The sequence below is a fragment of the Peromyscus maniculatus genome, chromosome 10, assembly GCF_049852395.1.
Source record: "Peromyscus maniculatus bairdii isolate BWxNUB_F1_BW_parent chromosome 10, HU_Pman_BW_mat_3.1, whole genome shotgun sequence".
NCBI lineage: Eukaryota > Metazoa > Chordata > Mammalia > Rodentia > Cricetidae > Peromyscus > Peromyscus maniculatus.
Window position 1 is genome coordinate 80,444,681 of NC_134861.1, and position 12,285 is coordinate 80,456,965.

Consider the following 12,285-nt stretch of genomic DNA (forward strand, 5'->3'; position numbering starts at 1 on the left):
ATTTCTTATTTAAAATTAGTCAGAACATGGAAAGAAAAAAGTAAGTAAACCAAAATGCAAATGTTAGCATGTTTTATACCAAAGCTGTATGGCAGACACTATTTTTTTTTTCTTTTCTTTTTTTTTTTTTTTTTTTTTTTTTGAGACAGGGTTTCTCTGTGTAGCTTTGCGCCTTTCCTGGAACTCACTTGGTAGACCAGGCTGGCCTTTCGCCTGGCTCTGCTTCCCGAGTGCTGAGATTAAAGGCGTGCGCCACCACCGCCCGACAACAGCAGACACTATTTTAAAGTTTGCTAAACATGTAAAACAGGTCAATGGAATTTCTTCACTGATAAAGTTTAGGACCAGGAAAACATGAGACTAAGTAGACGGGTATTTTTGTCTCAGCAAGAAAAGGCAAGATGTAACAGAAATAATATTTACTCTGCAGTGGCCCTAGTAATTGGAGCACCAAAACAAGTGAAAAATACCTGATGACGGAAACTTGCTTTTTAAGACAAACTCCTATTTCATATTCTGAAATGCAGAATATCTTTAACAAGTTGCAATTAAATTGAAAAAATAAAATCTAGGTCAATTATACAAGAATGACGTAGGCCTTGGTTCACGTTATGTACCTTCTCTCTGTTTCCCAGAGCCCCAGATAACCTTGTCAGTTCCAGCAAAGTGATCAAAATGGAAGAAACTTCATACACAGGTTTTTGAGTACTTGTTTCATCTAAATTGTAACATTCCTTCTTGCAAGGAGGTGGAAAGAATTACAAGGTTCAGGAAGTTAAAAATAGTAATAACTTACAAGGTTCAACAAGCTCCAAAAACTTCTAAGACTCACAGGAGCCCTGTCCCATTTTCTAAAATCAGTAAGCAACTGGTAGGGAGAGAACACTCGGCTTGGCACCCTATACGCAAGTCATGTAGGGTTCCCAAGGATGCAGTGACTTCACTCAGGCCAGGGAGGGCTTTTGTAGTCATGTAACGGCATTTGAGCCTCTCTTGCTTCTGTAAGGAACCCTGAAAAACTCTTGATTCACTGAGCTAGACTGGGCTGAAGCAGCCTCTTGGGCCTTTCACTGGAGTCCTATCTGGGATAAATAGACATTTTTTCAAATCTCCTTAGGAAAGGCATGCATCTCTCTGTCTCTGTCTCTGTCTCTGTCTCTCTCTGTCTCTCTCTCTCTGTCACACACACACACACACACACACACACACACACACACACACACACACTTGTAGAATAAAGTTGCTATCCCCACCACTAGCACTTAGAGTACTTCTTTAAATCCTTTCAGGGGTTACACTCCACACTGTTCTACAGTTCCTGTTTGTTGGTCCAGCTACCACATGAACCACAATGTGCATGAGGTGAGGAAATACAACTGCATTTTCACTTCTCATTCTGTCTTTAAAGTTTACTTAGTACAGTTCATGCTTCTTTAACATGAGACAAAAAATGAATTGAATCAACACATTGCTAAGTTCTGAGCATATTGAGTTCGATTATTATAGTACATGTTGTCTCTGCTGTCACCATCATCACTGTTTCTCTGTGCTATTCATGAAAGTCCCTCTGAATTTTGAACTACTGACTGAAAGTGAAGTGTAGGTACTGGCTGTCCATGTCAGAACCAGAAAATAATCCTAAGGAAATTAAGTTAATGTCTTGTTTTGAAAGTATCCAAGAGTATTCATCTACAACTGAAAAGCACCCTGACACATTAGCTCAAATATGGGTCATGAAGCTTCAGATTTATCTTTTAGTAATCCTTTCACCTACCATATTCAATAACTTCTCACTCTTGGCCTCACTCCAACATTGTTCTCAATCATTTGTCTGCACTTCTAAGGACACTATCACACTTGTGGATATTGATATGTAAATATTATAATGCACTTAATCATTTAGTGCACCCAGAGGAGTACTGCTGTATAGGAGGCTTTCAATACCAATTACTTTTTGTTTTCTTCCCATATGGCTTTTAACATTATTATGAGCATTTGAAGTTGGTATCCTTGTATGAATGTCCACTTGCTAACTTTGCCTCTGGCATCTCCCAGTTCTCATCGTTACTATATTGTATTGCCAAATTAATCTACAAAAACAAAAAACCTTTGTACATGGAATTACAGTTGTCAGAAAACTTCAATTACCCATAGAATAAATTTGTGCCATTCTCCCCACAAATTAAAAGTTCTCCATACTCCACCTAAGTGTGTAGTTACTTCTCACTGATTCTCTTTTTATATCTAAAATTCTAGCACCCTGTCAATGAAATTTAGTACCCTGTCAATCACAGTATTTTTATATTATTTCTGTTTACACTTCATCCTTCTTCCTAAAATGCCTTTCTTCTCATACTTATCCACTGAAAAAATTTCTAATATTCCCATTGAAATCAGTTATCAGTGAAGTGAACACTGTTTTGTACACGTTCGTGGTTTAGTTGATTATATCCTTTCCTGTGTTAAGGTGTTTGTATATTTTTCTTTACTGAAGTTAATTATCTTGAACATTCTACCATAAAACAGAAGGTGAGAACTATATTTAAACTCTAGAGGAAAAATATATGCAAGAATGAATGTTGGTTGACAAGGCAGGAATAATACAACTTTCATCTCTGCTACTTTGTGGCAATATGACTGTACAATCTGGGTTTAGCTGTTAAATCTTTTCAATTAGAAATAACATTGTACTGCTAAAGTTCCATATATTAATTAACAAAAAATATTTCTTTTGTTTATTCTTATCTATTAATTCTAAACCTGATTTTAGAAACTTATGTTGTTTTTGTCAGAATTCTGATTTAAAACTGTGGAGTATATTATCAGTTGCATGTCTGTATATAAACTTCAGCTGGTGTAATTGTTTACAATGAGGTATGTTGCAGACCAACTGATTGGAATAAAATGATACTTTTAGTCTTTCTCAATCCACAAGATGACTATATGTAAATGCTGGCTCCTAGTTATTTCTACTTTTCTGGTGAAAATATTTTTATCAGATAGCAAGAAACATGAGAGGGCTCCTTTCTTCTCTACCCAAGCTCCCTGTGTCAACGTGTCACTCACTCTACTGTATGAGAAGCAACATTCTCAGCCTGACGGATAAGAGGATCACTTGGTTCATATTTACCAGAGAGGACATCAAACACACCTTTCAAAGGAAAGATCATCATTGCTGTGAGGAGGAGAGGTGCATTCAGTCATACGTGAGCACTTTAGATTTTACTTGGTTAAGGATTTTTATCACCAGAGTAAATTATTTCCCATGCCAAATTTTATAGGACACAACTGGCCAATTAAAATGAAAAGGGGGAGTCAGCATTTGTGTGTCCCTTTAGGAGGCATCATATCAGCAAGTTTTTCTTCACTGCAGAGTTTAAACACACCATTAGGCAGCATCCGTGGTCAAACTGATGTTGCTGTGGCTTTCTGTGCTACTGTGAGTAGGGATAAACCCTAGATCAGCAAAAGAGTATCCATTTCCTGGTGATCATACAAAGCAAGGAGAATGTTTTGAAAAACATTGACTCTGGAGTTAGATCACACATTCAAATGTTCAATAATGTTGTGTGATTAGTATGTGACAGATTTTTTTTAGGAAAATCCTAATTCAAATTGTGAAGCGATAATAATACAAAAACAAGTAAGAGACAGACATGAAAACAAGTTATTACCATCAATGCAGAAAGAGAGATAAGGCAAAATACTACACATTGCCCAGATGCTTGTAGTATTGATGGGCTAGTCTTTATGTGGCTTATTTTAATATTTCCACTCATTCATTATTACATGAGTGCTTATCTTCTAGGTATCAAATAAGTCCTTCATACATATTCATCTTGTCCTATATAGGAAATAAAGACTTTATATCATTTTTTTTATTTTGAAATTTTTTTCAATATTAAGAAATTTTCTGTTCATTTTACATATCAACCACAGGTGTCCCTCTCCTACCTCCTCCCACCCTCCAGCCTTCCTGCCCAACCCATCCCCCATTCCCACCTCCTCCAAAACAAGGACTCCCATGGGGAGTCAGCAGAGCCTGGTACATTCATTTGAGCCAGGTCCAAGCCCTCCACCCCCAAACCAAGGCTGTATAAGGTGTCCCACCATAGTCACTGGGCTCCAAGAAGACCACTCATGCAGCAGGGATGGATCCTGATCCCACTGTCAGGAGCCCCTTAAGCAAGTCAAGCTAAACAACTGTCTCACCTATGCAGAGGGCCTAGTCCAGTCTTATGAAGGCTCCACAGCTATTGGTCCACAGTTCATGAGTTCACACTAGTTTGGTTTGGTTGTCTCTGTACATCTCCCCATCATGATCTTAATGCCCTTTGCTTAGAAAATCCCTCTTCTCACTCTTCAACTGGACTCCTGAAGCTCAGCCTAGTACTTGGTTGTGGATCTCTGCATCTGCTTCCATCAGTTATTGGATGAGGCTCTATGATGACAGTTAGGGTATAAGTTGATCTGATTTCCAGGGTAAGCCAGTTCAGGTACCCTCTCCACTACTACTAGTAGTCTAAGGGTGGGTCATCCTTGTGGATTCCTAGGAACTTCCCTGGCACCCTGTTTCTGTTCCCTTGATGTTTCCCTCTATCAAGATATTTCTTTCCTTGCCCTCCCTCTCCGTCCCTATTCCAGCTCGACCATCCCATTTCCTTATGTTCTTATCCCCCATCCACTACCTTCCATTCCTCCCCCTCACAAACAGTTTGGTCATGAAGATCTCATTTATTTTCACTTCCCAGGGCATCTATGCATCCCTCTCAGGGTTCTCCTTGTTATCTGGCTTCTCTGGAGCTGTGGGTTGTATTCTGGTTATCCTTTGCTTTACGTCTAATGTCCACTTATGAGTGAGTATATACCATGTTTGTCCTTTTGAGTCTGGGTTACCTCATTCAAGATGATATTTTGTAGTTCAATCCATTTGCCTGTAAACCTCATGATGTAACTGTTTTGTTTTTTTGTTGTTTTTTTTGTTGTTGTTGTTGTTGTTTTTTACTACTGAGTAGTATTCCATTGTGTATAGTACCACATTTTTTTATCCATTCTTTGGATGAGGGGCATCTAGGTTGTTTTGAGATTCTGGCTGTCATTATGAATAATGCTGAATAAGTGAGCATGTGTCCTTTTAGTATGATAGAGAATCCCTTGGGTATGTGTCCAAGAGTAGTAAAGCTGAGTCTTGAGGTAGATTGATTAACAATTTTCTGAGAAATGGCCATACTGATTTCCAAAGTGGTTGTACAAGTTTGCATTCCCACCAACAGTGGAGGAGTGTTCCCCTTACTTCACATCCTTTCCAACATAAGCTGTCATCAGTGTTTTTTATCTTAGCCATTCTGACAAGTGTAAGATGGTGTCTCAGAGTCATTTTAATTTGCATTTCCCCTATGACTAAGGATGTAGAGCAATTCCTTAAATGTCTTTCAGTCATTTGAGATTCTTCTGTTGAAAATTTTCTGTTCAGCTCTGTAGACCATTTTTTAATTGGATGGTTTGGTATTTTGATTTCTAGTTTCTTGAACTCTATATTTTGGAGATCAGACTTCTGTCAGATGTGGGGTTGGTGAAGATATTTTCCCATTCTCTAGGCTGTCATTTTGTCTTATTGACCATGTCCTTTGACCTACAAAAGTTTCTCAGTTTCAGGAGGTCCCATTTATTAATTGTTTCTCTCAGTGTCTGTGCTACTAGTGTTATATTTAGGAAGTGGTCTCTGGTGCTGATGAGTTCAAGACAACTTCCTACTTTCTCTTCTATTAAGTTCAGTGTAACTGGATTTATGTAGAGGTTTTGATTCACTTGGAGTTAAGTTTTGTGCACAGTGACAGATATGGATCTATTTGCAGGCTTCTACATGTTGACATCCAGTTATGCCAGTACCATTTGTTGAAGATGCTTTCTTTTTTCCATTATACAGTTTTAGCTTCTTTGTCAAAAATCATATGTTCATATGTGTGCAGATTAATGTCAGGGTCTTCAATTGGATTCCATTGGTCCACATGTCAGTTTTTATGCCAATACCAAACTGATTTTATTATTATCTCTATAGTAGTGCTTGTGGTCAGGGATGGTGATGCTTCCAGAGGTTGTTTTATTGTACAGGATTCTTTTAGCTATCCTGGGTTTTTTGTTTTTCCATATGAAGTTGAGTATTGTTCTTTCCAGGTCTGTGAAGAATTGTGTTGGGATTTTGATAGGAATTGCATTGAATCTGTAGATCGCTGTTGGTAAAATTGTCATTTTTTCTATGTTAATCCTACAAATCCATGAGCATGGGAGATATTTCCATTTTCAGATATATTCTTCAATTCCTTTCTTCAGAAACTTAAAGTTCTTGTAATATAGGTCTTTCACTTGCTTAGTTAGAATTACCCCAAGATATTTTATATCACGTGTGACTTTTGTGAAGGGTGATGCCTCTCTGATTTCTTTCTCAGCCTGTTTATCATTTGTATATAGAAGGGCTACTTTTTTTTTTTTTTAGTTAACCTCTTATCATGCCACATTATTGAAGATGTTTATCAGCTGTAGGAGTTCCCTGGTAGAATTTTTGGTGGTCATTTATGTATACTATCATATCATCTGCAAATAGTGGAAGCAGGACTTCTACCTTCCAATTTGCACTTCCTTCGTCTCCTTTTGTTGTCTTATTGCTCTAGCTAGAATTTCAAGTACTATATTGAATAAACATGAGGAGAGTGGACAGCCTTGCCTTGTTCCTGATTTTAGTGGAATCGCTTTGAGTTTCTTTTCATTTAATTTGATGTTGACTGTCAGCTTGCTGTAAATTGCCTTTATTATGTTTAGGTATGTATTTTGTATTCCTGATCTCTCCAAGACCTTTGTCATGAAGGGGTGTTGAATTTTGTAAAAGATCTTTTCAGCATCTAATGAGATGATCATGTGTTTTTTTTTTTTTCTTTCAGTTTGTTGGTGTATTACATTGACAGATTTCATATGTTGAACCACTCTTGCATCTCTGGGATGAAGCCTACTTGGTCATGGTGGATAATTTTTTGATGTCTTCTTGAATTTGGTTTGCCAATATTTTATTGAGTATTTTTGCATCAATGTTCATGGGGAAGATTGGTCTGTAATTCTCTTTCTTTGTTGCATCTTTGTGTGGTTTGGGTATCAGGGTAACTTTAGTCTCATAAAAGAGTTTGGCAATGTTCCTTCTGTTTATATTGTGTGGAACAATCTGAAGAGTATTCATATTAGCTTTTCTCTGAAGATCTAATAGAATTCTGTGCTAAAAGCATCTGGTACTTTTTTTTTAAGACTTTTAATGACCGTTTCTATTTCCTTAAGGGTTATTAGTCTATTTAAATAGTTTATCTGGTCTTGATTTAACTTTGGTATGTGGTACCTATCCAGAAAATTATTCATTTCTTTCAGATTTTCCAATTTTGTACAGGTTTTTGAAGTATGACCTAATGATTCTCTGCATTTCCTCATTGTCTGTGGTTATGTCTTCCTTTTCATTTCTAACTGTTAATTTACATACTCTCACTCTGCCTTTTGGTTAGTTTGGATAAGGGCTTGTCTGTCTTATTGATTTTCTCAAAGAACCAACTCTTTGTTTCTTTGATTTTTTGTATTGTTCTCTTTGTTTCTATTTTATTGATTTCAGCCCTCAATTTGATTATTTCGTGGTGTCTTTTCCTCCTGGGTGAGTTTGCTTTGTTTTGTTCTAGAGCTTTCAGGTGTGCTGTTAAGTTGCTAGTGCGAGATTTCTCCAACTTCTTTATGTAGGCATTTAGTGCTAGGAAATTTCCTCTTTGCACTGCTTTCATAGTGTCACATAAGTTTGGGTATGTTGTACATTAATTTTCATTGAATTATAGGAAATCTTTAATTTCTCTCTTTGTTTCTTCCTTGACCCATTGGTGATTCAGTTGTGCATTATTCAATTTCCACGAGATTGTAGGCTTTCTGTAATTCTTGTTGTTGTTGAAATCTAACTTTAAGTCATGGTGGTCTGATAAAATACAGGAGGTTATTCTAATTTTTTTGTATCTGTTGAGATTTGCTTTGTGACCAAGTATCTGATTGATTTTAGAGAAGGTTCCATGGGGTGCTGAGAAGAAGGTATACTCTTTTGTGTTAGGGGGAAATGTTCTGTAGTTATCTATTAAGTCCATTTGAGTCATAATATCTTTTAGTTCCATTATTTTTTCTGTTAAGTTTCTGTTTGGCAGACCCATCTATTGGTGAGAATGGGGTGTTCAAGTCACCCACTACTAGTGTGTGGGGTTTGATGTATAATTTAAGCTTTGGTAATGTTTCTATTACAAAGGTGGGTGCCCTTTTATTTGGGGCATAAATGTTCAGAATTGAGAATTCCTCATTTTGGATTTTTCCTGTGATAAATATGTAATATACTTCCTGATCTTTTTAAATTGATTTTAGCTTGAAGTCTATTGTCTTAGATATTAGGATAGCTACACCAGCTTGCTTCTTGAGTCCATTTGATTGGAATGTCTTTTCCCCAGCCTTTTTCTCTGAGGTAGTGTCTGTCTTTGAAGTTGAAGTGTGTTTCTTGTATACAGCAGAGGGATGGATCCTGTTTTTATATCCATTCTCTTCGCCTGTGTCTTTTTATAGGTAAATTGAGTCCATTGATATTAAGGGATATTAATGACCAGTAATTGTTAATTCCTGTTTCTTTTTTGGTAGTAGTGTTGTGTATTTTCCTTCTTTGGTATTTGTTGGTGTGGGATTATCTATTGCCTGTGTTTTCATGGGTGTATCTAACTCCCTGAGGTTAGATTTTTCCTTCTAGTGCTTTCTGTAGGGATAGATTTGTGGATAGGTATTGTTTAAATCTGGTTTTTATTGTGGACTAATTTGTTTACTCCGTCTATGGTGATTGAGAGTTTTGCTGAGTATAATAGTTTGGGTTGGCATCCTTGGTCTCTTAGTGTCTGCATAATGTCTGTCCAGGACCTTCAGGCTTTCAGTCTTCATTGAGAAGTCAGGTATTATTCTGATGGTTCTGCCTTTATATGTTACTTGGCCTTTTTCTTTTGCATCTCTTAATATTTTTTTCTTTTTTTATTTTATAATTTAATTTAATTTTACATATAAGCCACAGATTCCCCTGTCCTCCCTCCTCCCACCCCATCCCACCCTCCACCCTCTCCCCAGCCAGGCTGAGCTTAATCCCCAGGGGAGTCCTTAATATTTTTTCTTTATTCTGTGTGTTTAGTGGTTTAATTATTATGGGGCAAGGGTATTTTTAAGGGGGTCCAGTCTATTTGGTGTTCTATAAGCTTCTTGTATCTTCATAGGCATTTCTTTAATTATGTTCTGAATGTTTTCTTCTGTGATTTTGTTGAATATATTCTCTGTGCCTTTGAGTTGGTATTCTTTTAGTTCTTCTATCCCTATTATTTTTTAGGTTTGGTCATTTTATGGTGTCCCATATTTCCTGGGCATTTTGTGTTATGACTTTGTTGGCTTTATTGTTTTCGTTGACTGATGAATCTATTTTCTTTATCGTATTTTCAATGCCAGAGATCCACTTTTCCATCTCTTGCATTTTTTTTGGTTGTTTGCATCTGTAGTTCCTGTTCATTTCCTCAGATTTTCCATTTCTAGCCTTCCATCAGTTTGTGTCTTTATTGCCTCTATTTCAGTTTTCAAGTCTTGAACTGTTTCCTTCACCTGTTTGATTGCCTTTTCTTGGTGTTCTTAGCTTTCTTTAAGAGATTTATTGATTTCTTCCCATTTTTTGTTTGTCTTTTCCTTGATTTCTTTAAGGGAATTTTTCATATCCTCTTTGAAGGTCTCTATCATCTTCTTAAAGTTATTTTTAAGGTCGATTTCTTCTGCTTCTTCTGGGTTGGGATTTTCAGGTCTTGCTGATGTAGAACCACTAGGTTCTGGTGGTGCCATATTGCTCTTTATGTTGTTGACTGTATTTTTGCACTGCTGTCTACCCATCTCTTCCTCCAATTGGTGCAAACATTTTCTGTGTCTGAGGTCCAATCGGCACTCTTGTTTCAATGGAAGCTCTGGGTCCAATTGAAGCTCTTGGTTCAGTCAGAACTCTTGGTCCACTGGGAGTTCTTTGTCCACTTGGGGCTGGTAGAGTGTGTGTCTCAGAGAGCAGCTGAGATCTCAGAGGATGGGCAGGTTTGGGGGATGGGGTAGTGCTTGTAAGTTTACAGGGTCTGGTGAGGAATGGTGGTAGTCTGACATGCCTGCAGCTGGAACTGCAATGGGTAGGGGATGGGGGGCATGGCTTGTGCCCCTTTGCTGAAAGCTTAGAGGCTGGTGTGATTGGGTAGAACAAAGACTCACCTCTTGTTCCACTCAGAGCTGCTGGAGTCTGTGTCCCAGGGAGCAGCTGTGATCTCAGAGGATGGGTGAGTCTGGGGGATGGGATAGGGCTTGTAGATTGCAGGTAGGGGGTTGTGGTAGTCCAGTCTGCCTGCAGGAGTCCTGCCTGCTGGCCTGCAACCAAGAGTACACTGGGTGAGGTATGGGGGCATGGGATGTGCCCCAGGGCCTAAAGCCTAGAGGCTGGGGTGATCGAGTAGGAGAACAAAGACTCACCTCTTTGTCCACTCAGAGCTTGTGGAATCTTTGACTTTCTGTCACTTGTGATGCATTGATCTTCATTTTGTTGAAATACCCCTATAATAAATGCACTAGCTATACTGTATTTATAAATTTTAGATAGCATAATTGTTATTTGGAGCCATTTTCTAAGCAAAACTAATAAGTACAACATATTTGTGTTCAAGACAAATACAGAGTTTATTGTCATTTACAGTTTTGGATCTGGTTCAATATAGATTCCATGAACAAGATCTACTAAAAACTAGTTCTAAATCAGGCCAAAAGACACACACATTTTTAGCATTCTACATAAATAACCACTATAAAATATTGTCATAAAAAAGCAAATAAAGATTGTCCAGGTATAATGTTACAAATAAATTTCTAAAATAACTATAGACATATTTTTAAAAGAAAAAATCTTATCAATGATCAAGAAATCCCAAAAGACAAATAAAATAAATTTCAATTCTTAATCAAAATGTTGATAATCATCCAGCAACAATAATCTCTACTAAGTGTAAACACAAATAGGTTTCAAGGAGCATGGTGTTCTCTAGAGAGCCTTCATATTTCAGTCTCTATATAGCAGAGTTCTTTCCTGTATTCTTAATTACATGTTCATTGATCTTCAGAAGTTATCAAAAAGAAGAATTATAATTATAAAATAATGGTCTTTTCAAATAATATATTAAAATCAGAATACTAATAAAGATAAATTTTGCTTGTTGACTCACTAGGGCACAACATGATCTGTTTTAGTCATAAACTCTAACTGCAGTAAAAAACAGAACTAAGTATAAGTAACCAAACGTGAGCAATAAAGGGATGTGGTAACTAGAGAAAAAATTCAAATTGTAATAACAACTATTAAAAGATGTCTTTTTCCTCACTATACCATCAATCACAAATATATTTCACAAAATTATTTTGTAAGTTTCGGCTAGAAACAACTAATATGCTTGCAATAGAAATAGGAATAGGTGTTACTTTTAAAATAAGTTTATAAAATCATGAAAACATTGGTCATCCAGTAAACATTTATTTTACATCAAGTTAATTTACAAAACTCCAATGATGTGACCAGCCATAACCTTGCATGGGCTTAGAGTTGAGTGCTTATCTAGAAAATAGCTACCTAGTGATTTCAAATCACTGAGTTCTTTTCAAAGCTAGACTTGTTTTCTAAGTTTTGGACTATTTATCCTTTGCAAGCTAGTTTTTAGATAGCCAATTTTAATGAAACCAGTATATGTATTGTACATGAGATAGAATTAGTATCTCATGTACGATACATATACATGTGATATACTTTCCTGAAAATAATTATCTTTTCTATTCCCTGGTTATTTCTCAAAGTCATATCAACATATGAGATATTAAGATGACGCATTCTAGGTGACATGTCACCTTAGTAGACCAAACTTCAGTTAAATAAATGAGAAGTTGAGTATCTACTTGTTTATCCAACAAGCTATGTCAAATTCTATCATAACTATAAAGTGGAACATAAATAAATATTCCACTATGTTCAGTAAGAGAAAATATCTTAATCAATTTAGGCTGCCATAAGGAATTTATTTGTCACAATCTTGGAGTCTTAAATCAAGGTGTCAAGTTAGGTTTCATTTTTCATTTCTTGCTTTTCAGGTGTTTACCATCTCATTGATTTCATGTGTCTTGCTGCATGTATGAACTGGGAGAGGG